This window comes from Schistocerca serialis, chromosome 3, assembly GCF_023864345.2.
Source record: "Schistocerca serialis cubense isolate TAMUIC-IGC-003099 chromosome 3, iqSchSeri2.2, whole genome shotgun sequence".
Lineage (NCBI taxonomy): Eukaryota > Metazoa > Arthropoda > Insecta > Orthoptera > Acrididae > Schistocerca > Schistocerca serialis.
The window spans coordinates 434,023,061-434,051,029 of NC_064640.1; the positions used below are offsets into that span (position 1 = coordinate 434,023,061).

General features: G+C 42.1%; 1 protein-coding gene across 1 annotated transcript in view; it reads right to left on the reverse strand.

Annotated features, from left to right (window-relative positions):
- LOC126470321 (elongation of very long chain fatty acids protein AAEL008004-like) overlaps positions 1–27,969 on the reverse strand; it is a 655,643-nt gene that overhangs the window by 500,638 nt on the left and 127,036 nt on the right. Inside the window, exon 2 of the mRNA XM_050098103.1 lies at positions 23,568–23,615. The gene's annotated coding sequence lies outside the window, so the exon portion shown is untranslated. The remainder of the gene's footprint in view (positions 1–23,567; positions 23,616–27,969) is intronic.

Sequence of the window (27,969 nt, forward strand, 5' to 3'; positions counted from 1 at the left end):
CAGTCCCGCGGTTCCGGACTGAGCGCCTAGAACCGCTAGACCACCGCGGCCGGCCCATACTTTTGTTACAACGTCACATGGCCGCAACGTCAAAGGCGGTATCCAACGTCGCGGTGGGTAGTGGGCATAGTATTTTGGCTTATCAGTGTAAATTCTTAATCTCTAGCCTTTCACAAAAGATTGTTAATAAAGGATGTTTGAATGAAAAACGTTGCAAATTAATTTTTTTACGTCTCTGTGTATTTTACTCTTTACGGAAATGCTCGTGGAACATGCACCCTTGTTTAAAAATTTACCGTGGCCGAGAATCAAACCCGAGCCGCCCCCATTGTCGACAAGCACTCTACCACAGAGTCACGCTGCCTGTACGTTAGTTTACCTTAATAACCTTATTTTACTTTAGAGTATTAAAGGCTCCCGGAAAACTTTATCGAGAAATCTTGAGAGTTGCATCGAGTGGTTTATGTGAGTGATTTTTGAGTTCTGAACTACACGTACAATAAACATAAAAAAATTACAAAAGTCTTATTGCCGTCTGGGTCTCCCTGTCAGGACGGTTGACAGATGTAAAATGTCCTTTGCCACTTTGACGGTGCACGTGTGTTGCACAACCGCTCTCCGATTTCTCACTGCAGAAATATCTTCAGCTGATTTCACACCTGTATACCGCTGTAAAATATCGTGCAAAAGATGCAACTGAGGTAAATGTAAATTTCCATAACAACATAGCCGTATGCATAGACTCCATGAAGGTCGTGAGAAACGTCAGACTTCTGCGTTCAGGTGTAACGCAGCCTGCGATAGTCGCATTGCATCTGAAGCACGTTGAAGGTCCGCGGCTGGTTAAAAATACCGGAGACTGCAAAAAGACATCGTAACAGCTATAACAGAGGCGTTGGCACGGTAGTCAAACCTTGACCGGTATTTGCTGCTACTAATTAATTCCTTACAATACCTTCGACCTGCTTGTACAGCTTAACGCGGGGTGCGATAGCTTGGGAGACAATGAGGTGAGCCAGATCCGGACTCACTCAGCTCGCCGGGTTATAGACCGTTGGTATGGGTCTGCGTGTGGTTTTTAGGCGGTTTCTCACGATCGTTCGGGCAACTGCTGGGCTAGTCCCCAATATCTGTCACAGAAAATACGACACATAAGCATTTAAAACACGACAACACAATTTAGAAAATTTACGTGATTCGCAGAGAGATGGCACACACGACTTCCCTATCTTAGAGTAACAGACGACTAGAAGGGCATCCGGTCACAAAATTAAAATAAAATGAACTTGACAAATTACGAAAAATAGGAGACCTGTACGACGGGATAAACTGTCTGAAAGACAAGAGACTTACTTCAAAATATTCACAGTTAGTTCTCACCGGTAACAGCTTTCCCCCTTGTACTCCATATTGTAAGGGATTTATTGAAACTTCCTCCCACAAAACTGCCTGTGCTTTACGACTCATAAAATCCGCGATCTCGCAGGCAAAATGTCAGGAGGAGTGCTCCAGTTAAAAGGTAGGACCACAAAAGGCAGGACGGTTAGAATTTAGCTTTCCGTTGACACTGAAGTCATAAGAGACAGAACAAACCCCGACTGTCTAAGAATGGGAGAGAGAGAAATATGTTGTGCTCTTTGGCAGCAAACCATAATATCATTTGCTGAAGTGTTCTGGGGAACCCACGGGAAACCTAAATGAGAATCTGAGCTTTACTCTTTCTGAGTACGTGTCCGGTGCCAAACACTGTGGCACATCGTTCGATGCGATTTTATTAAACGTGGCCCTATGAAATGTATATGCAAAAACTCCTCTTGGAAATACACCCGAGAGTACTAATATATGAACTCTATCCACTCTTCGAAAACCCACGAAATGGATACCAGTTGTCAAGACGTTAAGTGAATTTTATGATTAACTCTTTCAGTTGGTAAGCATGTATGACACGCGGCCTGAACAATCGCAAACTGAAAAAAATTTCAAACACTTCGAGCAGTACACGAACTGACATGTTAACAATAGAACATCACGTAAACGGCTATCGTAGTCACACGGGTTGGTTGTCCCATACTTAATAACTTGGCCGCCAGAAGTCACACTGAACTGGAATGACTTTACGAGTGGCAGCACTATCTGCATCTGTTTCAGTTGTTTTTATCGAGTGAGTGAGGAGTTGTCCATATTTTTCTGTTACCAGCGCTAGTGAGTAAATTTCAAACATTATTGACGTTCGATTAAACTACAGCATTTTTGCTGTACTTATGGTCGGATTCCACAGTCATGTAGGGTATAATTCAATATATGTGCAGTCTTTTTAAATCTTTATGAAACACACAATGCTGGATACTGGCTTAAGTTTTCAAAATGGCATCCCGGTTGTGCTTGTCACACAACCAAGGGGGATGGCTGTCGTGCGGGGCAACCATCCCCGTGAAAGTATTTTCGTTTCAAATTCTTATACCATCCTATATCTTTCAGTATCACGATGTCTAGAAATTTCGAAAGGAAAACAGATAAAGGTCCCCGCAGATAGTATGCTGAAAGTGGCTCGAATGATGAAATTGGAAAATAAATCCATACGCACTGTTGCCAAGGATTACAATATAAATTGCCGGACATTGGCTCATTACTTTAAAATGTTTTCTAATGAGGTTATAGGAAGTGATATGACTTGCCCATCACTGCATGTAGGCTACTATCCTAACAGACTTATTCTAACAGTAGCTCTTGAAAAGGAATTGGCAGAATATATCAAAGCTGCGTCCGATATATACTTCGGTCTCAGGCTAAAAGAAGTACGAAAGTTGTGTCATGTATTAGGTTTTTCTAATGGGCTAGAGGTACCTATAAAATGGACTGAAACTCGAGGAGCTGAGGCGGATTGGTTTTCTGGGTTCGTGAAGAAACACAAAGATTGGTCTATTAGGATTCCATGAGCTACCAGCTTAGCCCGAGCTTCTAGCTGCAATAAAACGAACGTTGGCACCTTTTTCGATAACCTGGCTACTCCAATAAAACGATACAACTTTGAACCAAAAGACATTTTGGACATGGACGAGACTGGCATTACAACAGTCCAAAAGCCAAATCGAAGGGAGTCACGAAAAGGTTTCAAGAAAGTGGTGTCGGTCACATCTGAAGAACGAGGTAGCTTAGTTACCTTAGCTGCTGCTGCTGTTTCTGAACTGGGAACTCTATTCCACCGTTCTTCATTGTTTCCCGGGTGCACTTCAAAGAACATTTGATTTGTGATGGGCCACTGGGCTGTCCTGGAGCGAGTAACAATTCTAAATGAATGATGGAAGAACATTTCTGCGAATTTTTGAAACACTTTGTTGCTAACGTAAAATGCTCTAAACTTACTCCGCGTCTTTTTCTCCTCGATAGTCATGATCCCATACATCGGTTAATGTTCTCAATTACTCGAAAGATAACGGCATTGTTTTATTGTAATTTACTCCTCACTGTTCCCATCGATTGCAACCATTAGATTAGACGGTGTACGGACCATTGAAGAAGTACGTGAATATTGCAACTGATTCGTGGATACTAAATTATCCAAGTTCCACGATGACATTGTATGACATTCCAGGAATAGTGACTCCCGCATATCCTCTTACGTTTACGCCATCAGATATCCAAGCAGGATTCAAGACTTGTGGAATTTGTTTATTCAATAGAGAAGTTTTTGGTGACCGTGACCTTGCTCCTGGTTTCGTAACAGATCGACCAAATCCTGACAGGCCCACTGCTCTAAGTGCTGACACGATAGGAGAAGGAGACAATCAAATTCAAATATTGGAGAGCTCCAAGAACCAAATTCATGACACAGGAATACTGTTTGAGTCACAGCCTTCTTGCAGTGGCTTGGAGAACGTTCAGTCTAGCCCTACTATTGCTTCTCCGAAAGATACAGACCTTTCCCTAAAGCTGTAGAAAGAAAACAACAAAGGAACAATAACATCCAAACGAGATGCTGCTGTGAAAGAGAAACTCGAAAGGAAAGTTCCACAGATGTCAACAAGCATCTTTTCCCAGATTAAATAAAGAAATAAGTAAATAAAACTAAAAAACAGAAACAACAAAAGAAAGCTCAAAGCAGTGACAGTGAAGATGATGAGTGTTTTTGTATTCTATGTCTTGATTCATTTGTCAGTACAACGTACAGACTGCGAGAAATGGGCACATGAGAAATGTACGTCAGGAGGTGCCCATTTTGTTTGTCAGTATTGCCAGACTGATTTTTCAGATTAATTTTGCACAGTTCTACAATTTTTATTTTAGGGCTGTTATCAATGGACAGTTTTCACAGTAGGCTACTGTTATAGGCCTATGATATCAGTTTTTAAGTCATTTCATCCTTGTGTATGTTGAATTGCTGAACATGTTTTGTACAATCATCAGAATTATTTTGTTTGTCTTTATGTTATTAGTGTTAAATAGGATAGTTATATTTTAATCGTGAATGTTACTGCGGCTTGAATTAATTTATATGAATACAGGAACGATTTTGTTTTTTCAAACACCTGTATTTTTTACTCACGTAATATTAACACGTGATTAGAAACCCCGATCACTGAGACAACCATCTCAGTTCCGAGAATGATACTCACGAACGCCGCATAACAGAAAGCAATGCTAATTTTATCACAATAGTTATGAAGCCATAAATTATTTTTATAAACATTCTTAAAAATATAGACTACATATTAGTTAAATAAAAGTGGGAATATTTATACTGGTGACCGCGTAAAGAACTGAAATAAAAAATGTGACTCCTATATCCGGTCTCCCTGCTGTGCTTTTTGTTTCAACTTTGTTTCAGGACTTGCGGTACTCCTGTAGAAGTGTTCTGCCTTCGTGGGTAATCGGAAATTGTACGTTGCCACCTCGCTTCTCCTTTACGGACAAATTCCGGCGATTAATATATCTTCTAGTATCCCAATCAGCTGACAAGTTAACGCATGTTAGTGACTTCAGCAATCAAAGCGAATTTTGTTTATGCACTACGTCTTTCGATCGACAATCCACGGATTCGCAAAAACGGTGTGTATGACAGATAATTCGTGAGGGGAGCATTTGAACTACTATGTCAGTGGCATGTGAGGATGTTGCTGGTATTAGCCAACGAAAAAGAGATACGCTTCCCCTGCTGGCCACGACACACGTTATCTGTATGCCCATATTACCATGCGTTGTTTTCAGCAATTCCAAAAATTACACATACAACGGATAATGTCAAGGCCAAGTACACTAATCAAAAGCATCCGGACACCCATACATAATGCGGAATTAACCCCGAAATCTCATGAGAGGCAGACTCGCCAGTATAAAATGAGGCCGGGATTGTTGCGTTCTTAGCACAGAAGCAATAACAGCGGAATGGGTCTGTCAGGGAGCTCAGCAGCTTCGAAGTGGACTAACCGTTGGATATCACAGGAGTAACAAATCTATCACGGAGATTTAAATCTTTCTAAAGCTGTCTAAGTAAACTGTTGGTAATGTGACAGTAAAGTGGAAACGCGAAGGAACAACCACAGACAAACCAAGACCAGCCAGACCTTCTGTCCTCATGGAAAGGGTCTGTCGAGCATTGCGAATGGTGGTTCTAAAATATTGCACGCAAACTGCGGAATCAATCACTCGTGAGTTCCGCAGTGCCAATGATAGTCCACCTATCTCAATGACTGTGCATTGGAAATTAAAAAAAAAAAAGCGTCGTGCATCTCCTCATGAACCACACATTTCTGTAGTCAACGCAAAGTGACGATTGGGGTGATGTAAAGAGCGACACCGCTGAAAAAAATTCAAATGGCTCTGAGCACTATGGGACTTAACATCTGAGGTCATCAGTCCCCTAGACTTAGAACTACTTAAACCTAAGTAACCTAAGGAAATCACGCACATCCATGCCCGAGGCAGGATTCGAACCTGCGATCATAGCAACAGCGCGGTTCTGTACTGAGGTGCCTAGACCCTCTCGGACACAGCGGCCGGCGACACCGCTAAACAACGGATGACTGGAAACGAGCGACTTGCAGTGGTGAATCACGCTATACCCTGTGACAATCCGATGGAAGCGTTTAGGTTTGGCGAATGCCTGGAGAACGTTACTTGCCATCATGTGTAGTACAAACAGTGAAGCGCGAACGAGGTGGTGTTACGATCGAGGGGGAGGAGTTGCCTTTCGTGGTTAGGGTGTGCGGTTAAATGACAAACAGTGAAGCGCGAACGAGATGGTGTTACGATACAGGGGGAGGAGTTGCCTTTCGTGGTTAGGGTGTGCGGTTAAATGACAAATAATATGAACATATTTTACAACATTGTGTGCTGCGTACAACAGAGGAACAGTTCGGAGGCAATGGTATGTTGTATTAGCATGAGAGTGAAATCTGTCATTAAGCATCATTCATGAGGCAATGGTTTGTGAACAGTAACATTCCTGAAACGGACGGGTGTTCCAAGAGTTCCGACCTGAACCAAACGGAATACCTTTGGGATGAGTTACAACGTTGAATTCAATCCAGACCCCAGCGTCCAACATCATTTACTTCTCTGGCGTCGGTTCTCGACGAAGAATGGGCTGCCATTCCTCCACAGACATTTAGATGCTTCACTGAGACAGTCCCTAGGACGGTTCAAGCCGTCTTAGTGGCAGGGTGTGGACACACCCGGTATTTATGTTCACTAATATGTGTCCGTATACTTTTGATCAAATAGTGCACATCAATTGCTTATAAAGTGACTGGAATGACACTACAGTTACGTACTATAATCCAGTGAAATTATTATTCGTAAATACTAGAACTGAACTGCGCTTTTGTTGTAACTTTATGTTAGGAGTCACGTAATTCTGGGTGATATTCTGTATAGCTCTACCAATAGTCGTTATTAACGATTTTTTAGGGACGTACAAAATGTAAAAGATGATACCTGTCCGTCGGGTCCTAAGACTTTAGTCTTGTGTTCCACCTGAGCATGGTTATGGTAAAGAGGATATTATTTGCTGTTGTACTTACTAGCACAAAGGATGTTAGGCTATTTCTTTCTGATAATTTTTTCTAACGCTTTCTTATAGTTACCTTAACATCCTCTTAAATGATCAATTAACGATTTTACATAATACTGCAATCAAGATTGGTCTAAGACCAAAAAAAGATACATAAATAAACAAAGATCCGCTTAAGATTGATCCAGAAGGTCCTGACCACATTAAGAACGTTGAAAAATGCCACAAATTGTCACTAAAGCAGTTTTTAAGTACAGCGCGATTATAATTAAAATTAAACTTTCAAAAGCTTTAGAAATAACGCCACTGGTCACAATGACGTCAAATTGCAACGGAATATGATCGGAGACGGGGGAAAAACGTATAGCAGAAGAAAAAAATAGTGTGAAAATTGATCAATAGATGGCGCTCTGTGTGTCAGAATACGTAAATGAAAATTCCTGTCATACGCACGACTCATTGAAGTTGGTATATACACGCCCGTTACAAGGCTTTTCCTCCTTTCACGTCTGCGACGTTCGCCATGACTGTCGCAATGCAGGATCGCGCTCTGCTTCTAAAGCTGCATTACAAGAATGATGACTGTGCACACGTCGCTCTGCAGACGTTCCGGACACTGAAGGGTTTGAAAAAAGGCGTTGGCCCGATGACTGCCTTGGGTCTGGAGAAAATGATTCTGAAATTCGAAAACACGGTTTCATTTGGTGTGGTAGAGGGAGGAAACGAATTGATTCGACCTCAGTGGAAGCAGTGGCCATAGCAATGCAGGAGGAGGCGAGTGGTGGTGAGCAAACGTGTAGTGCACGGAGAATTGTCCGAACATTGGACATACCCGTGACGAAGGTGCGTGTCATCCTACGAAACATACTTCTTTGCGATCTATTCAAAATCACGTACGTGCACGAGTGGCTTCCTCTCGACCTGCCAGCAAGAGACATTTGCTTTAGAATTTCTTGCTTGCGTGGAAGTGGACAATGATTGGCCGTGAAAGATTTTGTAGACAGATGAAGCCCACTTCCATCTGACACGTTATGTCAATACAAGAATTACCGATTATGGGCAACGGAAAATCCACACGCAAATCAACCAGTAACACTTCATGCAGAAAAGGTCACTGTGTGGTGCGGGTTTACGGCATCATTTATCGTTGTTGTTGTGGTCTTCAGTCCTGAGACTGGTTTGATGCAGCTCTCCATGCTACTCTATCCTGCGCAAGCTTCTTCATCTCCCAGTACCTACCGCAACCTACATCCTTCTGAATCTGCTTAGTGTATTGATCTCTTGGTCTCCCTCTACGATTTTTACCCTCCACACTGCCCTCCAATGCTAAATTTGTGATCCCTTGATGCCTCAAAACATGTCCTATCAACCGATCCCTTCTTCTAGTCAAGTTGTGCCACAAACTTCTCTTCTCCCCAATCCTATTCAATACCTCCTCATTAGTTACGTGATCTACCCACCTTATCTTCAGCATTCTTCTGTAGCACCACATTTCGAAAGCTTCTATTCTCTTCTTGTCCAAACTGGTTATCGTCCATGTTTCACTTCCATACATGGCTACACTCCATACAAATACTTTCAGAAACGACTTCCTGACACTTAAATCTATACTCGATGTTAACAAATTTCTCTTCTTCAGAAACGATTTCCTTGCCATTGCCAGTCTACATTTTATATCCTCTCTACTTCGACCATCATCAGTTATTTTACTCCCTAAATAGCAAAACTCCTTTACTACTTTAAGTGTCTCATTTCCTAATCTAATCCCCTCAGCATCACCCGATTTAATTTGACTACATTCCATTATCCTCGTTTTGCTTTTGTTGATGTTCATCTTATATCCCCCTTTCAAGACACTGTCCATTCCGTTCAACTGCTCTTCCAAGTCAATTGCTGTCTCTGACAGAATTACAATGTCATCGGCGAACCTCAAAGTTTTTATTTCTTCTCCATGAATTTTAATACCTACTCCGAATTTTTCTTTTGTTTCCTTTACTGCTTGCTCAATATACAGATTGAATAACATCGGGGAGAGGCTACAACCCTGTCTCACTCCTTTCCCAACCACTGCTTCCCTTTCATGGCCCTCGACTCTTATAACTGCCATCTGGTTTCTGTACAAATTGTAAATAGCCTTTCGCTCCCTGTATTTTACCCCTGCCACCTTCAGAATTTGAAAGAGAGTATTCCAGTTAACATTGTCAAAAGCTTTCTCTAAGTCTACAAATGCTAGAAACGTAGGTTTGCCTTTTCTTAATCTTTCTTCTAAGATAAGTCGTAAGGTTAGTATTGCCTCACGTGTTCCAACATTTCTACGGAATCCAAACTGATCTTCCCCGAGGTCCGCTTCTACCAGTTTTTCCATTCGCCTGTAAAGAATTCGCGTTAGTATTTTGCAGCTGTGACTTATTAAACTGATAATTCGGTAATTTTCACATCTGTCAACACCTGCTTTCTTTGGGATTGGAATTATTATATTCTTCTTGAAGTCTGAGGGTATTTCGCCTGTCTCATACATCTTGCTCGCCAGATGGTAGAGTTTTGTCAGGACTGGCTCTCCCAAGGCCATCAGTAGTTCTAATGGAATGTTGTCTACTCCCGGGGCCTTGTTTCGACTCAGGTCTTTCAGTGCTCTGTCAAACTCTTCACGCAGTATCTTATCTCCCATTTCATCTTCATTTACATCCTCTTCCATTTCCATAATATTGTCCTCGAGTACATCGCCCTTGTATAAACCCTCTATATACTCCTTCCACCTTTCTGCCTTCCCTTCTTTGCTTAGAACTGGGTTGCCATCTGAGCTCTTGATATTCATACAAGTGGTTCTCTTCTCTCCAAAGGTCTCTTTAATTTTCCTGTAGGCAGTATCTATCTTACCCCTAGTGAGACAAGCCTCTACATCCTTACATTTGTCCTCTAGCCATCCCTGCTTAGCCATTTTGCACTTCCTGTCGATCTCATTTTTGAGACGTTTGTATTCCTTTTTCCCTGCTTCATTTACTGCATTTTTATATTTTCTCCTCTCATCAATTAAATTCAATATTTCTTCTGTTACCCAAGGGTTTCTATTAGCCCTCGTCTTTTTACCTACTTGATCCTCTGCAGCCTTCACTACTTCATCCCTCAGAGCTACCCATTCTTCTTCTACTGTATTTCTTTCCCCCATTCCTGTCAATTGTTCCCTTATGCTCTCCCTGAAACTCTCTACAACCTCTGGTTCTTTCAGTTTATCCTGGTCCCATCTCCTTAAATTCCCACCTTTTTGCAGTTTCTTCAGTTTCAATCTGCAGTTCATAACCAATAGATTGTGGTCAGAATCCACATCTGCCCCTGGAAATGTCTTACAATTTAAAACCTGGTTCCTAAATCTCTGTCTTACCATTATGTAATCTATCTGATACCTTTTAGTATCTCCAGGATTCTTCCAGGTATACAACCTTCTTTTATGATTCTTGAACCAAGTGTTAGCTATGATTAAATTATGCTCTGTGCAAAATTCTACAAGGCGGCTTCCTCTTTCATTTCTTCCCCCCAATCCGTATTCACCTACTATGTTTCCTTCTCTCCCTTTTCCTACATAGGGCCATATTTTTTCGAGGAGACAGGTGCTTCTGGTCGTGTTACCTGTACCGTCACTGGTAAGCGCTATGAGTGTCTTTTCCGCAACCACACCATTCCAGCTCTCCAACAGCGTGGATGTGTGAATGGGATCATTTTTATGCAAGAGGGCGTACCTCCGCACATTGCAAATCCAGTTAAGCAGCTGTCGAAGGGCCATTTCGAAAATGCTAGAATTATCGGCCGCCAATTTCCCTACAGCCTGGCCGTCCCGATCACCTGATCTTAAATTCGTGTGACTTCTGGCTGTGGGGATATCCGAAAAATGTTTTGTTCAGTGTTCCGAGTGCAAACTTAGCTGTATTGAAGGCACGCATTGTGCAACACATTCTGAACGTGACCCCGGAAACATTTCGATCAGTTGTGGAAGATGCTGTTTCTCGATTTCAACTTGTTGCAGAAAACGGTGGACAGCATATGAAACATGTTTTGAGCCAATCACACGGAAATTAATAATCCGATTTGATTTGTATTGATCCTTTCTATGCGGTTTTTGGCCTCAGGACAATTAAAAACCGATTTTCCCATCGGATGTGATATGACCTTGCCGTGGTGGACGGGCATACATAATGTACGCCCATGCACACTGAGTAGTACAGTTTGTTTAACGTCAAACGTACAGCTTAGGCATTGTTGTATGATGCATTTGTCGTTTGTAGTCGACCACTATTAAATTATGATGCTTACAGCGCCATCTATTGCAAGTCGTGTTATTTCTACAGTGGCTCGGAAGTTTAATTATAAACACCCAGTATACTTCCTGTGTGGAAGATTTTGTGGACAGATGAAGCCCACTACAGTTACGTCATTTCATAACGTATGGTATATAATCAAGGTCGTGTTTGTGTTTCATGAGCAGTTGTCGTACACATTTTGTCCAGCTCTCGCATGTTATGTTTTAAAACTACTATAACCATCTTTCTTCGCGTCGCTTCGCCTTATTATTGCCATATAACTGAACCAGGGCGTTGGGTACCGTCAGATTTACGAATATTCCAACCGGAGTTCATTGTTTGTTATATTCAAGAAAATGGACGATATTTCATCACTTCATACTTAATTGCTTCTTTATTTTTAGATTTCCTGAGTTAGCCGCGGGTTTCTAAAAGGGTTTCTTACAGCATTACTGGCACGAATTCTTAATGCTGGCTTGCAGATCTTCGGCGGCCGTGTACAATGCACGACATTAGGAGTCAAGGGGACGCGATGCTTTCTCCGGTCGAATGCCATCACGCATTTCCGACGCACGTTGCAATAGCATTTTCTCCAAGCGTGCGCGTCCAGAATGAAAGAAAGAACAACATAATCGGTACCGATCATGACACAGATCGTCAGAACCTAGGTTTAAAAAATATTGACGCTAATGCTATCCCAAAGTGAATCATCCGAATCTATGAACTATCATTTTACAAGTGTTGAAAATTTTGCTACAGACGCTGCGCGTCATATTTATATTTGTAAGGTATCTAATCCTAGAGGCACATTTAATGGCTTAATATCAGTTTCCTTTAGCATCTGTTACTTCCTTTTGTAATTCACTGCGATGCGCAATATCGGTTACTTACTTCTGGTTTACAGCAGTTTGGGTTTTTCAGCTTCTGCTTTATTCTCAGTCCCTTCTGTGATTGCAGCTGTCTTGAGTAGTTTGCTTCCGAAGTTCTCACTTAAACAGCTATTTTGCATTTTTGACTTGGCCTCTCAATAATATTGTCTATCCGTTTTTTAATTTAGCATACATGATACAAAAGCAACAAAGTTCCTGTACTCCACACGGATAAAATGTTTAAGCTCGTCAGAAATGTGCATCATACAATTCCAGACGATCAGATTTTCTGATACATTTACATCGTAAATATTGTAACCAGTTTTAGATCTGAGGACTGTCTTAAACAGCGGTACGCATGATGATGGTAGAACGTCGATAGTAGAGTTCGCCGAAAAATTACGATCTCCCCTGAATCTGGAGTACAACGTTTGGTGTCAAAATAGTAAGTATAGGTCGTTCCTAGTATGTTCTTTATTTAACTACAGCAGAATATGAACAAATCTTGCACAAAAAATTTAAGTTACTAAATTAGTCAGTTATATAAATTAATCTTTCTGATTAGTACTCGCGGCGCAAGGCTGAAAAGGAACACTTCCAGTATTACAACTGCTGACGTGTGCTCTGTCTTAATCCTTAACGCACAGAGAGTGGTATTCAGTACTGACAAGGGAACCACACGGCAAATCCGATTTTTTGGATTTTTTATGTTTATGGTAAGTGAAGTACAGAACTCAAATATGAAACCTCAAAAATGGTTCAATGCAGCTCTCAGAAATTCTCGAGAAAGTCTACTTTGAAGTTTTCCGAACGTCTTTAATATGCTAAGGGAAGTTTCTCCTAACAGGTTGTGTGACTGTGTGGTAGAACGCTCGCCTGCCCTTATGGGTTTTAGGTTCGATTCCCAGTTGCAAATTTTTAAATAGAGGTGCATGTTCTGTTAGCAATTCCGTGAAGCTCAAAAGAAATAAAGATGGAATAAAGTCAGTGGCGCTCGAGACTGATAATCGCTGGTTCGATTCCCTTTTCGACCACTATTTTATTCATTTTTTTCCGTTCAGTTCGCATACCCACGTAATTTAAATATAAAATTCATCACATATATGCTAACTAACATACATCTAATTGCTATTTTTATGAAAAATGCCTGTCTTCTTATTTCTAATTACACATTACACACAAAAATCCAATTTTCATTGTAAATATAAATTATTCATTGCTGATCTTTTTTAGAAGATTGTTTAAATTAAAAAGATTACAGATGAAATCTTTTTTCATCCTTATGTATTTTAAGCTTCGCGGAAGACACAACTTTGTTTAAAATTTTGCAAGGCTAGTCATCGAACCTGCCACACGACCTGTCGAGAAGAAGTAATCTTCCTTTAGCATATTACAGACGATCGGAAAACTTCAGAGTCGATTTTCTCGAGAATTTTTGAGAGTTGCATCTAATTACTTTGGGGTTATTAATATTTGAGTTTTAAACTTCATGTACCACAAAAATAAAAAAATTAAAAAATCCGATTACAGTGTGGTCCCATTCTGAGACACGTAATAATGTAGAAGCTACCACTAGCACGGTTCCAAGCTAACACAGAACATGAACAATACTTCAACTCCAACACTCCGTGTTTGTGTGTTGATTTCAAAGATACCATTTTCACAATATTTTACTACGAATGTTTTCAGTCCAGTGTTACTTTACGTAAACCAACAAAAATGGCTGCCTGAGATATTATGGATGACCTTGCTAGTAAACTAGGATGTTTGTGGTCGTGAATCTGTTTTCACAGCGATATAATTAATTAATAATACTGAAACCACGTTTTTCCATTTATTCTCTCTGTAAAATCTTAATAGGGCTAGAATAGTATTTTTATTGTTTGACAATAGGATTAACTCATATACAACTTTTCATAACATTTCTTGTCCGTGCAGAATAACTATCGTAACGTGTAAATAACGCTTTTACTTAACAGTAAAAATGGCTCTGAGCACTATGGGACTTAACATCTGTGGTCATCAGTCCCCTAGAACTTAAAACTACTTAAACCTAACTAACCTAAGGACATCACACACATCCATGCCCGAGGCAGGATTCGAACCTGCGACCGTAGCGGTCACGTGGTTCCAAACTGAAGCGCTTAGAACCGCACGGCCACACCGGCCGGCTTACTTAACAGTATATAATGAAATTTTTGCACGTTGTTGAAGTAGTGAGTTAACTATTATACTACAAAGAACAGCTGTGGTTGTATTGCCAATTATGATATTGGAGATGGAAAAGATATTTGTGAAATTATGTACAGGAGGCGTTCTTTAATTTTTACAAAGATGCAGATGAAATTATGTACGGGAAGTTGTTTGTTTAATTTTTACATTCAAAACAACGCTCCTAGCCCAGCTAAGAGTGCGTATTGAGCAGTTTTCCATCCAAAAGTAAAAAGACTCGGGGCCATCATCTCTCTACAGTCCTGAATGAAATTTAATTCTGTTATTCCTTGTGTAAATTCGTCCTGCGTGATTTGTTCAGAGGTGTCACGCGCAATGATGGGCACCTGTTAAGGATGTCTGCCGATATGACTGTCTGCTTAAGCAGCTGCTGATGTACTCCCAAAAACATTGCGGGTACAATTCCTGTGTAAGGATAATTCAACATGGCACTGTATTGCTTCCTATATTGATATACTGCAACCGTTTGTGCTGAGGTGTATTCGCAAACAATTCCGACACCGTAGCTCGGCGTGTATAGTAATGCAGACACAGCAGCAGCAAGCCGACTGCAGGCACGTTCCGTTGGCCTAATTGCAGTCGATTCTGTCACCTGACAAACGGAACTAGCCCCGAGTATAATACGGTATCAACAGCTGCGCGATTTAGCAACTGATTCTTCCGAGAACGAGATAATTTCGTACAAGCATATTAAATTCTGTTGTCACGGTTTTATCACAATTTGGTCTGGAAAAACTCCGGAATTAATAACACAAACAAATATATTCGCTTATTACAGGCAGAAAACGACAAGCGAAGACGGTGTTAGCTAAACCACTGTCAACCAAAATACCGTAAGAAATAAACATTTGTATTACTACCACAAAAGCGAAAATTTAATTCCCTACCACATGTACATCCAAACAAATTTTACATTTTTGGCTCAGACTGGAAAGGGTTGAGCTTTAAGAGCAAGCAAGAGTAAATTACTTCGATTTTTAGTTCTTAGAAGACTGAAACCCCGCCGTCCCTCTCAGTGGTCTAGTGATTAGATTCGCTGCCTGGGGAACGTACGTGTCTGATTCCAGGTAACCTGATATTTTTCTCTGTGTGTGTGTGTGGGGGGGGGGGGGGGGGGGAGGGGTGGAGGAAAGGGGGGCGGGGAGGTCTGGAACGGAATCAGTTCGGTCTCAGGGGGCCAAACGAGACTCTACATGAGGGCTGGCATCGGCAAGTCGATTTATTTTCCGCAGTTCGTCTGTTCGAATTAAGAAGAATTTAGATGATATATGAACATGTTTCACAAACTCTATTTGACATTACCAATTCCTCTATTTAATCTTAGCCTGCAATCATATTCGCTTTAATAAAATACGTGATTCAGGTCCTCCACGAAATATCAAGTGCTGATAGTACTGAGTCTCAGAGTGGAAATGGGACAATAAACGTATTTAAACGCTGGACGCCGAATTTCAATCAGTGTAGGTATTATAGATGACGTGGAAACTTGCCAGTGAATATGGTAAGGGGAATAGCAGTCGGGTACGAAAGTTGAATTTGGCAAGAAACGTATTTAAACGCTGGACGCCGAATTTCGATCAGTGTAGGTATTATAGATTACGTGGAAACTTGCCAGTGAATATAGTAAAGGGAACAGCAGTCGGGTACGAAAGTTGAATTTGGCATTGAAACTTCACACAGCAGTAGCTTGGTTGAAACAAATAGTTTTCATTGATAACAGGCATAATTTTAGATACTTCACTGAACAAAATATTAGAGCATCAATGCAGCTTCTACGCTCTGAATGTTGTCAAAATGATTGTTAATAACAGCATGATTGAATGTATTTTGAGACTCTGCATCCTCCGAAACGAAGAAACCCAGTTTGTTTTGCAGAAGGCCGAGCTTAAGAACTTAAGTTTAATTTGCAAACACGGAAAAGAAGAGTTAGGAATTTCGAACATCAACAATATGAGCATCTGAACGCCATGGCAATTATCTCCCTCGAATCTCTACAATACATTAAAAGACACAGCACTTCAATAGCACAAAGTTAACCTGAATATTTTCTTCGTTTTAATTTTAATTAATTTTTCTAGTATGGGGTTCTCTTTACTCAAGTTCTGACAAATTTACGTCATTTAACTTTGCTGCCAGAATCCCTTCTTGTCGCCGCAATGGTCAGTTATCAGAGGAAGGGAAGTCGCGTGCGCCACCTTTCTGTGAACTGTGTAAATTTCGTTCTGCGTGCTATCGTATCTTAACTCACTGCATACCGCGTTTTATGGGGCGGAAATTGGGGACCGGCTCAAAGTTTTCTTAAAAGAGGGTAGGAAACCGCTTAAAACCCAAACTCACGCTGACCGGTTCACCAGCCACGGTCGTTAATCCGCCGCGGAGATTCGACTCGAGTCTGACTCACCATCCTGCATTTACATACATACTCCACAAGCTGCACCAAGACTGGTCATTTGCTTTCCTGTTCCGCTCGAAAACAGAGAGAAGGAAAAACGAATGTCTGTATCCAGAATGAAATTTTCACTCTGCAGCGGAGTGTGCGCTGATATGAAACTTCCTAGCAGATTAAAATTGTGTGCCGGACCGAGACTCGAACTCGGGACATTTGCCTTTCGCGGCCAAGTGCTCTGCCAACAGCTTTACTTCTGCCAGTACCTCGTCTCCTACCTTCCAAACTTTACAGAAGCTCTCCTACGAACCTTGCAGAACTAGCACTCCTGAAAGAAAGGATATTACGGACACATGGCTTGGCCACAGCCTCGGGGATGCTTCCCAGCCCTCATGTGAGTCTCGTTTGGCCTCCTGAGACCGAACTGTTTCCGTTCCAGACCTCCCCGACCCCCCCCCCCCCCCCTCCCTCTTTCCTCCTCGCCACGCGCTAAACTTCTCTTGCGATTTTCTCGGAATTGCCAGAGTAGTGCATCTTACTACTGGCGCATTATGTTGTTTTAATGGCCTACTAAAGGTGTACAAAGTTTGAAGTAATTCTGTTATCAGAAAGTCGTGGCCTCCTCTTTGTCAGCTGCAAAACTTTCAGAGTATGAGTTGACATGGTCTCTGTGAACCAAGGCACAAAGTAGGCCTACCCCTTCACGTTTAACCGCACGATGACAACTATCAACCTAAAGCCATAGATCATTGTGAGTTGGCTTGCTAAAAACGGCATGTTTTTCTACACATCAAGAAAGGGAAGGCAATTATCCTTTTCCATCTCCGGATGCAAATATTCGGGTCGGTTGAACTGAGATATTCTAAAAGTCTGTTTAAATACTACACTCACTTCCAGAGGCCAAACAACAAAAGTATCTTGTACAAGCCTAAAATAGCAGGCAGGTATCAATGCCGCCGACACCATGGCACGTTGATCCATCTGAGCGTGAAGGGGTGCTTTGTACCTTGGTTCATACGGCCCACGTCATCTCAGACGCTGGAAGTTTAACAGCGGAGTTAGACCACCTCGAAGTCACCTTTCGGCAGATTGGTTATAGTGAAAGACAAATAGGACGTGCGTTGCGGTGTCGACCAACCTTGGGTCGATAAGATACGATACTGCAGCGCCTAGTTTGTTAAGAAGAACGATGCAGTGTTCCTTCGGACATGCTCCACATCCGAAGGAACAGGCAATGCGGCGACTACAGCCTTTATGAAATCCATGAAACGTATTCGCAGTTACGAATACGAACAACGATCAGCTGTACAAGGAAACGACGACAATGAAAATATCTGCCGGACTACGACTCGAACGCGGGTTTTCCGCGTTACGCGAGCGGTTGCCGTAAGTGATTCGGCTACCCGTGCACGACTCAAGGCCAGACCCAAACTTAAATATGTCGTCGTTCCTGCGTCACATACTGTACTCAAACACACATTATGTAATTCCCGTACAGAGGAGGACATTTTAATTGAAAGTCGCTGCCTGGTATCGGCGGATAAAGAAGACACTGCATCGGCTGTGTTGTTAAGTTTGGATCTGAACGTATTTCGTGCACAGATAACCAAAGCAGTTAAGGCGACAGGTCGCGATAAGCGGGAAACCGGGTTTCGAGTCCCGGTCCGGCACAAATTTTCATTGTCGTCATTCGATTCCACAGCTGATGGTTGTCCATATTCACAACTGCGAATACATCTAATGTACCCCATAACGTCTATAGTCACCGGAGTGCCCGTTTCTTTGGACATAACCAAAGGAACTTTGCATCGTAATTCAGAATAACACAGGCACTGCAATATCGTAAAGATAGTGCAGCTTCCTTATCCACTGGTAGTTAATATTCATATTCGGTAAATTCTGACGTTGTTCATCTTTGATTGTGTGATGGCGCTAGTTTTTTTATAGTGTATGTGGGTATTTTGTAATACACTATGCTCTCTCGCTGCATTCGTGCAGGGGCTTCAGTCGGGAACCGCGCTGCTGCTACGGTCCCAGGTTCGAATCCTGCCTCGGGCATGGATGTGTGTGTTGTCCTTAGGTTAGTTAGGTTTAAGTAGTCTAGTGGACAGATGACCTCAGAAGTTAAGTTCCATAGTGCTTAGAGCCATTTGAACCATTTGAACCTGATAGGCATGATGGTTATGTAAATATCATAGCTCGAGCTCTGCAGTATTTGTGTTGTAATAATGTCGTTAATTGTCAAACTTTATTTTCTGTTGACCAATCTATGCCACTTTATTAGTATTTTTATGAATGTTGTCCATGGAGGTATAGTATTTGTCAACATGTTGTGTGTCATTAGTTTCCAAAAACAATTAGTGGACAACATAAAAGCCGGCCGATGTGGCCGTGCGGTTAAAGGCGCTTCAGTCTGGAACCGCGTGACCGCTCCGGTCGCAGGTTCGAATCCTGCCTCGGGCATGGATGTGTGTGATGTCCTTAGGTTAGTTAGGTTTAATTAGTTCTAAGTTCTAGGCGACTGATGACCTTAGAAGTTAAGTCGCATAGTGCTCAGAGCCATTTGAACCATTTGACAACATAAAACGCCAACAACAAACCACCATTTACAATTAACTTCCTGAGATGAGGATTATTTTTGTAGACTTTTGCCACTGTGCAGAGTCTCGTGTAGTTTCAACTTTCCGTGACATGCTAGTAAAATTTGGAAATTTGGTGTATGTTCCTATGAGACCAAACTTCTAAGGTCATCGGTCCCTAGGCTTACACAGTACTTAATCTAACTTAAACTAACTTAGGCTAAGGACAACACACCCACCCATGCCCGAGGGAGGATTCGAACCTCGTACAGGGGTAGCGGCGCGAACCGTGGCAAGGCGCCTTGACCGCCACCCCGCGCGGCGACATGCTAGTACCCAGTTCAAAACAGTAAAGTTCGTTTGGCGAGCTTTCGGGTGCAGCTGGACTATCAACATGCCCTGAAACAATATTTCTGCTGGTAACTGCCTTGATTTCTAGGTGGATTGGAAATTGTCGCTTAAAGCCTCTTTTGATTGTTTCTTCTTTCGCACGACACGTTTCGGCAGGACGCTGCCATCACCAGATAGATTATATTTACATGTACATTGCATTAATCTGAAGCGTGATAACGATTATATACGGAGTGTGCCACTGAGGTTACGTACTGAAATTTGACCATTTTTGTTGGCAATTTATTATCGCTGGCCTCAGAAAATTCCATACTACATGGTTAAGTTGATATAGGTAGATATTTTTTTAGCTAAAACGTTTATTCAAGGTATTATAAGGAACTGCCGGAACGTTTGTGTTCTGCGATTCTGTCGACGGGCTTTCATTTGATGTGCAGCAAATTCGTACGGAATGCATACGCCCAGCTACATAAATTTTCGAAGTTTTTGTAAGCACCATGCAACTATGTTGCCAAGGGACAGGCTTGTCGAAGCCTACTAGACTCGTAGCACGTTAACACCTTTAGAGTGCAAACGCCCATTCCTAGATATGAATCTTATAAATCTCGTTATCTATAGAGCTAAACTTAAATTTTGTAGTGAATTGAACGAATTGAATGCAACGTTCTGATACATTAAAACTGTACACTGGATCAGGAGTATAGCAGGGCAAGTCGGATACCGACAGATTGACGATTTGACTCGTGGCTAAATTGGCAGGACACTGAAATTACCACTCCGAGATATACTCGTAGTTGCAGTTTTTGTCGATGGATTGCCGCTACGTGCATGAGAAGAGTCAGAATTTTTTGGCCTACCACAGAAACAGCGTTCGAATTAATGAAACTTTGCTTTTTCTGCGGAACAGTTCTGATTGTACAGCTTTTTAAATTAGTCGTGTTGCGCTGTCGTTCAGCTGGATAAAATTAAGTAGGTTGGGGTCAGTTTTTATTTTTTCAGTGGAAATTCATCCTACGTTTCTAAAGGTTCATAAGAACTACACTGCTGCATTTATAACAGTTAATAAATGAGCTACTGAATTCAAACGTGACCGCACTGCTCTTTTCTATGATCTACGCGAAGAACGTCCCAGTTACAAATCACAGAAAAATCTACCAAATAATTTTACCGTATTCGAAAGTCGGAGATTGAAGGTATCTGAAAGACAACTAGAACAAGGATTTAGATGTATTTTGCACGAATAAATAACTATTGGAAAGTTTCGTGCAAGCCGGGTACCACATTTCAAGAATGGTCACAAAAAGTAAAAGCTAGAATATCTATGTCAGCAACGTCTGGACTGTTTTGAAAAGAATTAAACAGATTTTGTGGATGAGGTATACGTCCTCCACTTCCTACAACAAACGAAACAGCAGGGTGTGGAAGCTGGTAGACTTTTACCAAAATAGGGAAGTTCGATTTTATCTGTGGGGACGCTATGGCCTCTGTTTTGTGGGATATAGAAAAGGAAACTTTCTTCTAAATACCCTGCAAATAGTCAAATAACAACTGGCAAATACTAAGCAAGTCTTCTGGACAAATCAGATGGAAAACTGTGAAAACTGGCCTCGGCGAAACAAACGAAACGTTTCTTCTTGTGTTTGCTTTCGATGTAGCTTCAACGAATGCGACACCCATCTTGCATAAAGCTTTCCGGTAATTAATTAGTCGTATAAAATGCAACGCACTCTTCCCTCTGATGTGCTCAAGAGGTTAGATATTTCATACGTCTTTAACCTTTAATTGTTAACTTGGGGACCGACTGATCCCCAGTACATTTAGTTTAGCTAAATTTATGTGAACAAAGTTGGCAACACAGCCTGCTGTCTCTCAATTCTCTCTCACATCTGTTTATTTCCCGTCAGATGTTTTTCATTCTTGTGTTGCTCATTGTTGGTAGCGTTCGACACTTATTTAGTGGCTGGGCAGTTCCTAGACCGCCACGTCAACACTTCCGTTACAAGATAGTGCCGAGCAAATAGGTGTAAATTCGGATACTAACGCTTTCCTGTCAGTTTGAAGTTTTTGAATTTGGAATTCTCATTAACTGATTTTATTTTTGTAACTGATGATGGAAGAAGACGATTCCAATTACTTCACTAAGGAGGTTTCGGATGAAGATGCCTGTGTAGATAGATTGTCTTATGATTCTGTATGACACTACTGTATCGAGTCTGAGTATAATACCACTCGTGAGCAGTATGGCGATTCCGATGGTGCAGATTCAGACCTGTCCAATTTCTTTCATAGGAAGGCAAGAGTACAAAATAGAGGTAGCTTCCTGCCAATTAAAGAGTCAAAGCTAGAATATCATAATTCATCTTCCTGGACTAAAGGGATCGGCAAAGACTTGTAAATCTATGCACCTGGAAGATACATCAACAGATCGTATTTCCGTTGTAAACAAGAAACCAAACATAATTATATTCACATTTTACAACGACAAAAAAGGGAGTGGGGGATTGATGTAGTGGACAAGTTATGTACCACATATTCAGTTGCAAGGAAGTGCAATAGACGATAGTCTTCTGCATAATTGATCTAGCTGCAATTTTTAGAAGCAATAACCCTGAAAAAGAAGGTTTTTTTTTTTTTTTTTTTTTTTTTTTTTTTTTTTTTTTTTTTTGGGGGAAACTGGTTTCGGCTTGGTGGCAAACCAGCTAAAGAAGAGGGCAGTTATGGGTCACTTATCCAGAGAAATTCGCCAAAGAGCAACAAAAATGAGTGGATCAACATCTACTGTCAATAACAAACCAACACAAAAAGATGTGTCAGCTGTCAAAAGGAGGTGCATCATTTGCCCTAAAAATAAGGTTGTAAAAACTCGATTTGCTTGTCATCAGTGTGGAAAACGTATGTGCATGAAACAATTGCTTGCTGTATGTGATCAGTGTCTGAAAGGTAATTGTAAAGAGTCATCAGAAGAAAACTGTTGAATGAGTTAACGTCCAGTTTATATCGTGTAAACGTAACTGTAGTTATTACCTGCTTTCTAATGTAATAAAATGTATTATTTCTTCAAATAAGCATTAATTGCTTCAGTTTCATAATTTATGTGGTTATTCTACATTATCTTTTTAAATAACCTAGTTATTAATATTCGACGTATGTAGCAACATTAAAACATCATGAGGATCCACTGGACCCCACACTACCACTTGTGAAAATAATGCCACGTTAACAAAGGAAAGTTAATCACTAATCTTCGAATAGCGCGCTGTAACTTTCTAGATGTTATCATCTGTCATAATTTTTGGGACTTCACGGTTATCTATGCGAGTAAAGTGTAGTATCGCCACGTTTGAATTCGGCTAGGCATTTATTAACCGTTACAAATGCAGGAGTGATGCCTACTTTTTACAAATTATCCACTTCATTGACTACGCAGCAGGACTGATTTAATTAACTTCATTTAGTACTCGACTTCAAACAGGAGCGTAAGAGCGGCGTGACACGACGTTACATCGCATGACGATGACGTGTGCGAAACTGGAGGGGACATTACTCGGCTGAAAACGTGAGAGCGTCAGCGTAAACAACGAGACAGGAAGTCGCAGCGAGAATGCAAGACCGCTCAAAACGGATCGTCCCAGTTCCTTCTGCAGGATGGACCGCCGCTTCGTCGTAGGTCAGCGTCCCAGTGAGGGGAAAAAAGGCGGAAAACACCGTTAGCCTTGGTGTGACGTCGACAGCCGGTCTTTTCGGGGCCACGTATTCTAACTGTGTCCCGTCGCTCCTGCTTGCATTACGGAAAAGTCCCTTACGTAAGACGCACGCCAGCTAACGCCGTGCGATATATGCGTGTCTTACCTTGTATAGTCCGAATGTTGACACCAGGAATCACCTCACAGCAAAACCCTGCACAAAGAAAAAAAAAAACATTATCAGCACTGAGATAAAGAAAAATTGCAATGCAATAAGAGCAAATTATACGTGGAAAAATGGTTGTAAGCTAGCTTTCGACACCGCCACTTGTGAAGTATCCTAATTGCCAACGACTTACACATTTATGCGGGCGTTTAGTACTGACATTATCTCTGGTTAAGACCTTAGAATCAAAATACACTAGTGGCCACTAAAATTGCTACACCAAGAAGAAATGCAGATCATAAACGGGTATTCATTGGACAAATATATTATACCAGAACTGACACGTGATTACATTTTCACGCAATTTGGGTGCATAGATCCTGAGAAATCAGTACCCAGAACAACCATCTCTGGCCGTAATAACGGCCTTGATACGCCTGGGCATTGAGTCAAACAGAGCTTGGATGGCGTCTACAGGTACAGCTGCCCATGCAGCTTCAACACGATTCCACAGTTCATCAAGAGTAGTGACTGGCGTATTGTGACGAGGCAGTTCCTCGGTCACCATTGACCAGACGTTTTCATTTCGTGAGAGATCTGGAGAATGTGCTGGCCAGGGCAGCAGTCGAACATTTTCTGTATCCAGAAAGGCCCGTACAGGTCCTGCAACATGCGGTCGTGCATTATCCTTCTGAAATGTAGGGTTTCGCAAGGATCGAATGAAGGGTAGAGCCACAGGTCGTAACACATCCGAAATGTAACTTCCACTGTTCAAAGTGCCGTCAATGCGAACACGAGGTGACCGAGACGTGTAACCAATGGCACCCCATAGCATCACGCCGAGTGATACGCCAGTGTGGCGATGAAGAATACGTGCTTCCAATGTGAGTTCACCGCGATGTCGCCAAACACGGATGCTCCCATCATGATGCTGTAAACAGGACCTGGATTTATCCGAAAAAATGACGTTTTGTCATTCGTGCAGCCAGGTTCGTCTTTGAGTACACCATCGCAGGCGCTCCTGTCTGTGATGCAGCGTCAAGGGTAACCGCAGCCATGGTCTGCGAGCTGATAGTCCATGCTGCTGCAAACGTCGTCGAACTGTTCGTGCAGATGGTTGTTGTCTTGCAAACGTCCCCATTTGTTGACTCAGGGATCGAGACGTGGCTGCACGACCTGTTACAGCCATGCAGATAAGATGCCTGTCATCTCGACTACTAGTGATACGAGGCCGTTGGGATCCTGCACAGCGTTCCGTATTACCCTCCTGAACCCACCGATTCCATATTCTGCTAACAGTCACTGGATCTCGACCAACGCGAGCAGAAATGTCGCGATACGATAAACCGCAATCGCGATAAGCTACAATCCGACCTTTATCAAAGTCGGAAACGTGATGGTACGCATTTCTCCTCCTTACACGAGGCATCACAACAACGTTTCACCAGGCAACGCCGGTCAACTGGTGTTTGTGTATGAGAAATCAGTTGGAAACTTTCCTCATGTCAGCACGCTGTGGGTGTCACCACCGGCGCCAGCCTTGTGTGAATGCTCTGAAAAGCTAATCATTTGCATATCACAGCATCTTCTTCCTGGCTGTTAAATTTCGCGTCCGTAGCACGTCATCTTCGTGGTGTAGCAATTTTAATGGCCAGTAGTGTACAAATACTTTGTTTCCAAATCAAGTCACTGACACTGTGTAACTTTGCTTTCATGCTACTATAGTGTGTGCTGCATGCTAATTTACATCTTCTTGAACTAGTCTTAACTACACGTGTGTGCAAGACTTAAGAACGAAAGTAACTTTCGCAATTATGTTGCGCTGTCAAGTAACTTAGCCCGACGAAATTCGGACTATATATAAAAAGAAATGTTACTGCATAGTGCAAAGGGTGACTGTAGAGAATACGCAGAGAGACCAACAGAAATGACACTTTTATTCGTGGACAAAAATTATATTGAAGTACCGAGATTTATGAAAGTCGCCTGGATATAACTAAAGCCGGGACATGGTTCTTAATAGGATGCGAGATAACCACGAAGAGCAGTGCTTGCTCTGCAACGAGCTCCCATGCTGGTCACAGGGTTGATGAGGAGTTCTTGTGGCAGAGCGTTCCATTCCTCCACCAGCGCGACTGACAGTCGCTGCATCGTCATTGGTGTTTGTGGACACACTGCAGTATCCTCCCCAACGCACACCACACGCGATCGGTGGGATTTAAGTAGGGGGAACGGCCAGGCCAGTCCATTCGCGAAAGGCCTTCTCGTTCCAAGAGCTCCTCCACATGAGCTATTCGACGCTGTTACTCTTTGTCAGCCATGCAAATGAAATCAGGGGTGAATGGATCCCTGGAAAGACGCACATGGGAAAGGAGTACAGTGCCACAGCAATGTTGTCTGGTGAGTGTACCGTGTTCAGAGGTCTGGAGGTCAGTACACCCACGCAACATGATACCACCCCACACCATAACACCTGGCCCACCAAAACGATCACATTCGACGTTGTTTCCGGGGGCGTCACGTGTTTACACCTCTCGCCATGTGAGAGTATGTCTAGAATCACCACAGACTGAATATGGTCTGCCGGCCGGAGTGGCCGTACGGTTCTAGGCGCTACAGTCTGGAACCGCGAGACCGCTAACGTCGCAGGTTCGAATCCTGCCTCAGGCATGGATGTGTTTGATGTCCTTAGGTTAGTTAGGTTTAAGTAGTTCTAAGTTCTAGGGAACTGATGACCTCAGAAGTTGAGTCCCACAATGCTCAGAGCCATTTGAACCAATATGGTCTCATCGGAGTGGAACACGCAACCCCACTCCTCGTTAGTCCAGTCCCTATGCTCTTGGCTCCATCGTGAAGGCCGCCGCCGATGTGAGGATGGCAAAGAGTCCACCACAATGTAGTTGCTATGCCACTGTGGAGCGTGAGATTCCGTGTCTTGCAGTCCTGGTAAGTGTGGTTGAAATTGTATCCGTTGTTTGAGGTGGGTTACGTCTGGTAACTGACCGTGGTCAACCATCTGCCCTTCTTCGGGCAGTAGCGGTTGTGGTTCGGAACGCTCCCCACGTATGTTAAACAATTCTGTGAGCAGTACCAACCTACTGGACTACACTCGTTGGATTTCGTCCTTATTTTAGTTTCCCGATGATTATTACCCGTGTGAAGTCGTCCAAATGTTGCCTCCGGGATATGTTGTAAAGAAGAACGCCTCCACAGTGCACCGTAACTGCGCCCTGATTGACACACAGTGTCTTATCCGGTTCCTTCAACTGCGCCGTGTTGCGGGGCCAGCCCCATTTGCCGCTATTGACACATTGACCTCAAGCCATGTGACGTCCAATTTTCTATGAACGACTGGGGAACTTCTGGCAACATGCTTCCGTACTTTCATTTATTTCCACCAAGTAGTTCAGATGTTATGGTACTTTATCTATCTCGTCCTTAAGTTTTGCAGAGCAGCGTATTTTACACTCAATCATAAGAGCTACAAATAATGCAAAGGGCTTCAAACAATGACGTGTAACTGGGACAAAGGTCAGTGAAAAATAAATAACCAGGAACGGAACTCCTTCTCACATAAAGCACAAATCACGAGAAAAAGGAAGTACTAACAGTGATATTCACGTCATTGTATCTCTAGGCTATGGTGATACAAACTTCGCTTGAGATGACGAGAAAACAAGATGAAAATGTAACTGCAGAATGCGACAAAGATGAAAACGTACATCTCACATATTTAATTATTTATCTCCGATCATCAAAATGTATATCACCAAGTACATCGCACCATGTATATGGTTTAGTATTGTTATTTAACAACCGTTGGCCAACTGCATTACTACAGTGAATTCACCTGCTGTTTTTCGCAGCTTGAAACGATATGTTTGCATTTATTTTTCTACAAGAGGCTAATATTTTTCTTTATATAAATTTGCTAGACAAGTACTGATTTGGCACGTTAATGCAAATCTGTTCCTTTTTATCTTTCTTTCGATCTTTTTCTTCGTCATTTTCTCCGTCAGTGGTTCCGTATGGATGTTCCAAGTCATGTTTCAGATTCCATCGAAGAGAACTTCCTCGATTTTATTTTATTTTATTCTATTTTTTTCAGAAAATGGCCAGTCGCCTGACCGAACACGTTGCGCTACGGTGCCGGCAAATTCCTGTAGACCGGGGACCGCCTTAACTTGTCACGTAAATACTACAGGCAGAATAAACACCATTGCTAAAAATAATCAGTTTATCTGCATAACATTAACACACACAAGTGTAGGCATCTCTGGATGGCACCGAAGAGTGAAAAATGATTTTGGAAAGTGTTTACAGATGTGAAATATTTCCAGAAAGTAAACATGAAGTGGGTTGTAAAGATTCTACGTAGCTATATGCCAATCAGACGTATTAC